Below are 6,000 nucleotides of genomic sequence, written 5' to 3' on the forward strand. Positions count from 1 at the left end.
ATATATTTCAAATATTTTTCCAGTTTTGATTTTTATTTGTGGTGTGTCAATTGCAAAATTTTGATTTTTTGATAAAATTCATCAAGCTATTTTTTAACTTAGCAATTCTATTATGTCTGAAATTAATTTTGACAAATGATGTGACAAAGGGCTTTAGTCACCTCAATATCATATATTTTAAAATTAATTTTCTATATGAAACTAAAATGCCTTTTTCATATTTTAAATTATTAAAGTCAGTATTGCAGTATGAATAAACACATAGGATTTGGCATTATAGAAAACCTATTTTTATCACTTTGACTTCTTCAAGTCTTAGCTTCCTTAAGAAGGAAAGATGAAAATAGCAATAGATTGTTGTATTAAATAAGATAATGGATCAAAGTATTTAACCCAGTGCTAGGTCTACAATAAGCATCAGTAGATAATGGTATTGTTACTTTTATGTTAGAATATGGTTCTTGATTTTTTAATTTCTTCATTGGTTAGTGTATCTATTTTTGCAATCAGTGTCATAGTTTTGATTATTTTGTAATTTTAAGAACTCTTTAATACCTAATAGAGCAATTTTAGTAAGTTACTAAAAAATATTTGTTGAGTACCTTCTACACACCTCAAATGATCTCAAAGCTTTGATCTGTTGGTATGTGGGTGAAATCAGCACTGGTTCCAGACTAACTAAGCCTAAAATCACATCTTCCCAGTGATTTGACCATTTTATCAAAATCAAAGTTTTCAAAATATCCTTTTTTGTTTGGTTCTGAAGATGCCTTTGTCCAATCAATAACAGCATGCCTTTTAGCAACATACCATTAAATCTAGTTGATATCTACTGATGGTTAATTTCATTCATTTTAATATTGAGTTTATAAGTTTCAGTCTCAAAGGATAAATTTGCATGTTCTTATGACAATACTATTGAGCACATCTTATAACACTGGCATCCTGTCATATTCTTGAATAAGTCATGTTGGATATAAATTTTTTTAAAAACTTGAATTATACCATTTGATATGTAATATAAAGGAAATCTGTTTGTTGATTTTTGAAAAAAGGGATTGACCACTTGGACTTATCAATATTTACACAGCACCACCCAAGAGACACAAGTAATGTAAGCAGGGGAAAGCATCGTGCTTGAAAAGGAATGGGCTCTTGGAAAGAAATGGATCTGGACTGTGAACTGTAGTTCTCTCCATTCCCAAGACATCTAGGATATGATCCCTTTAAGTTTCTTGTGGTTGCCATTACAAATTACCACAAACTTACTGGTTTAAAGCAAATGTGTGCTCTTACAGTTGTGGAGGTCAAATATCTAAAATCAAGTATTTCTAAGGCTGTATTCCTTCCAGAGGCTTCTGTGGGAAATCCATTTCCCTGCCTTTTCCAGCTTCTAAAGACTGCCCACATTTCTTAGCTCAGGATCTGTTCCTTCATTTCAAAGCACATCACAACAGCCTCTTCCATTGGTCATCAACTTTCTGCTTCTGACTTCCCTGTCTCCCTCTTAGAAGGACTCTTATAATTACATTGGGTCCACCCAACTTATGGGTAATATTCCATCTAAAGATCCTCAATTAATTGCACCTATAAAAGCCCTTTTGCCAGATATGGTACCATATTTACAGATATCAGGGATGGAATCTTTTGGGGGCCACTGTTCAGCTTACCAGTCATTTTCTAGGGAACTCAAAACTAACTGGAGAAGAGACACTGATTCATAAGCTTATTTACTCATATCCAAGCTTATTTATCATCAGCCTAGTAGACTGAACTGATTTTATAGTTACATACATTTAGTTCAAATCTTGAATTCTTCATTAACTGTTTCTATGGTTATTTTGCTTAACCTCTTTAAGCCTCAATTGTATTATTTATAAAACATAAATTATAATTTGATCCTTTTAGATGTGAGGATCAAATGAGAAAATATACTTAGACTCCTAGAATATCTTCTGTCAATAAATGATAATCATTACCTAAATAACTATTTTCTTAAATATATTTATCAAAACTTTATGAATAGTAAACATATGTATTATAAATGGAAAAATAAAATTATTTAAATCCTTCTGAAGGATATGAACTTGGACCTAAGGCCCATTACAAATTATGTGTTACTAAATAGCTTTTCAAGTCTAGTAGTAGTCTGGCTATTTAAAATTTCATGTATGCTCACATATACAGACACTAATGCACCTTCAGTGATGGCGTTCACAAGGATACAAGGAAAGAATAGTGGCACAGTTCTCAAATGTTAGCAACAGCACAGTCATCCCATGTTACAGATCTTCTGAGACTAGGAAATGTAATAGGCTTTACAGATAAGGGACTCAGTGTCCCTCCACTCCACAAGATTGAGTCATCTTTTCTATTTTCAATGAACATTTAATTTGGTAAACTTGTCAAACCACCACAGAGGTGCCTCAGTTCCTTCTTGTTGAGTCATTTAAAAATTATCTCAGTTTCTTGTCCATCCAATCCATACTAGCCAGGAGCACTGGAGACTACAAAAGGAAAAAAAATATTCAGAATGTGTCTGCACACTTTAAGTCGTTAAGGACTGCCTCACTGCCCTGAGCTTTGTGTGAGTCTCAAGGGTTTGTCTTTTTCTGCCTAAAAATATAAGTAGACCATCTGCTCCTTTCATACTGGCTCCTGATGGAAACAGACTACCTTTCTATGTATCATCATTTCAGCTCACCTTAAGGTAATGAATAAAATATCAGTCTCACAGACCCTGTCCTCTGAATATATCACCTTGGGCATACTTGGCTATTCAAGATTTTCAAAGACCTTCTTCTGAGGAGGGTTCCTAGATATGACCCATGTATAAGCCATCTTTTCAAAAGAAGAAAACTAAGGACAAAGAAATAATGATCAAAAGAAAATGCACGAAAAAGAGACCACTGTGCAGAGAAGAAAATTATTAAAAGATTATATTCTACAGAATTATAATTCTTTTATTTTACTCCCTATAATCTCCATGACCTGCCCAGTTACCCTATGCGCCTGTACCAGATTCATCCACTCTAGAAGGGCAGTGCCCTAAACAGTGAACTTGAAGATACCACCTCCACAGTAACTCATTTATATCCTTTTACAATTATTAACAATTTTCTTTCAAGGACTGTTCTTCCACTTACTTTATATTGGCCTATAATCGTTACCCCCTTCACAGCTCTTTATCCTTATGCTTTAATTTTTCATTGAGTTTGGTGTTTAATTCTGTTTGAGAAGAAATCTAAATGAGTTTAGGAACTCATATGAATACTTGAAAGAAAAGTGGTCTAGGCAGAGAAAATAGAAGTGCAAAGGCCCTGAGGTGGAAGCTCACCAAGGAGACTGGTTGAAATGGGGTGAAATGGATGAGGAGGAGAGAGGTAGGAACTAAGCCAGGAGAAGAACCATGTAGGACTTTTTAAAGCATGTTAATCAGACTTATTTTATTTTTGTCAGATTTTTTAAAAAGGATACAAAACTCAGAAATTGTGAAAAAAACATCCTGGTATTTCTTCCTGTTGTGCAATTTTGTGCAATCTGTCTTTGATTAATGTTAGACTGACTCCAGAAAAATATGTTGCTTTGAAAAAAGTTTTTCTTGGATTACAAAGCATTGAAAATGTGTTTAAATGTGTAAAAAGTAGGTATCAATATTATTTAATTTCACATGCAAGACACACATCCCAAAAGAGTTTAAGAACAAAAAGGGAGTAATTCTTTCATATATCAAAAAAAATCCAGTTTTGGGCTTCTACTGCACCTTGACTGAGGACCAAATGATAACATCTGGACCCAGATTCTTTCTGCTCAACGTTGTTCATTCATCATGCTCCTTTACTGTCCATGCCTTCTCTTTGGAAGTAGTTTCTCTAATTCCAGACCGACTGTCTCTCAATCAAATCCAATGGATAAATAGCAAGAGATTCTGGGAAGTCCTAACATCTTACTTATTGAGATTATGTCACATACAAATTCCTGAACTTAGGTACAAATGACTACAGCCAAGGAGATGAAATATATGTACTTTTCTATTAGCATGGATCATGTGCTTCCCTCTAGAAGAGTATCCCTGAATGAATCTCCAAATGACAGTACTAAAAATAGGGTGAATTGATTTGGAGAGCAAACAGACAACCTAGGAAATATCCATTCATTTGTCCATCCCACCTTCCCATCTGATCACCTTCAAAAATATCTCTACACAATGAAATTATGCTATGTCCCACAGAAAACACACTCTTCTCTCCCTTCCCAAAGCAATAGCATTTAGTCTTATTCATTAACTGCACACAGGTCTAAGTTCAAAATATCTGTTCAGTGTACACTGCCCTCAGTCTGACCCACCTTTAATTTTTCTTGGCCCAGAGAACTAATGATAAAGAGTAAGTTTAATGACTCTTTAAACATCCAATACACATTTTTCTTCCAAGCTGCTGTTGGGTAAGGGAAACAACATGAGTGATTGCTGATACCTAACTCATATCCTACCTTGCATGAAAGGCAGGGCAAGGACTCCTCCAGAAGTGAAACGTAGTTCTTTAGTCTATCAATCTGGCTGGCCTAGCTCTGTTCTCTAGAAGTCTTCCATTGATGAGAAGAAAATGGTTAGTGGCAGGTTAATAAACCACTTCTTCCTCAGTGGGGATAATAGGGAAAGAATGACTTCTACCAGATCTTCCTTGACACAGTGATCCCCTATCTACAAAATGTTTTAGTAGGATATTTCTGAACATTTATTTTTCTTATTGTATGAAAATATGAAATTTATAGATTTTGCCTGAACCTGGCATTGCCTGTATCATTCTAATTATTAATAGTTTGATATGAGGTAAATTCCATGATTTCAGTGGGTCTGTTTCAACAACTCAATCGATTGAGTTAACACAATTGTATTCCATAACCAGGTTCTAGAGCCTGAGGATTATTTTAAGGTTTGTAAAGATCAGTATTTCTCTAATAGTAAAATTTATTTAAACATTCTTTTAATCTATTTTCATTCACTCTACATCTTGTAGTAGTAAACAAAGAGGGAGATCATGAAATATCAGCCTTTAAATCTGAAAATCACCCTTGAATTTCCTGTCTTCTAGAAATTGACCATGGTCGTCACTATTGTGGCTTAAATTATGTTTGAAAAATATGTTTAAATCTTAACTCTTATTACCTCAGAATGTGATCTTATTTGCAGATAAGGTTGTTGCATATATAATTAGTGAAGATGAGGTCATACTAGAGACTGTAATCCAAGATTGGGCTCTTAATCCAATACTACCCATGTCTTTATAAGAAAAAGAGAATAGACAGAAAGAATGCCATGTGAATGGACGCACAGATTAAAGTGATATATCTACAAGTCAGAGAGCATAAAAGGATAGCTGACAACAGCTAGAAGTTAAGAGGAAGTCACGGAACCGGTTTTCCTTCAGTGCCTTCCAGAAGGAACCAACTCTGCCAACGTGTTGATTTTGGACTTCAAGTCTCCAGAACAGTGAGACTATAAATTTCTATTGTTTTTTAAGCCATCCCAATTTGTGGTAGTTTGTTACAGAAACCTTAGAAAACTAATTCAGCAACAATGCACTGCCAATCCCGTTAACCCTAAGCCGATTGCATCTCTCATTGCTCTTAGGTCAAGTTCTCCTTCCTAAATGAATCACAGTAGATGAGCCAGTGATCAATGCTTAATGACAGGTCTGAGACACAAGCTCTGGTCTCCACACATTCAGAAACACATGGACCAATCATGGACTAAATCTCCAAATGGATGTTTGTAAAATGGGGTAAACTGAAGCCAGTCAGAAAATATGCATTACAAATATGAAAATAAAAACATTTCTTATTGATTAGTATTTGAAAATTACTAAATTCTGGAGGCTGAGAAATCCAAGATTAAAGTGCTAGCAGGCTGGTTCCTGCTGAGAAGGCTCCCCTGGCATGCGCAGCTCTTCTCTCTCTCTTCCTTTTCATCCTGATCTCTTCCTCTTCTAATAAAGACAC

The sequence above is a fragment of the Manis pentadactyla genome, chromosome 10 (genome assembly GCF_030020395.1).
Source record: "Manis pentadactyla isolate mManPen7 chromosome 10, mManPen7.hap1, whole genome shotgun sequence".
NCBI lineage: Eukaryota > Metazoa > Chordata > Mammalia > Pholidota > Manidae > Manis > Manis pentadactyla.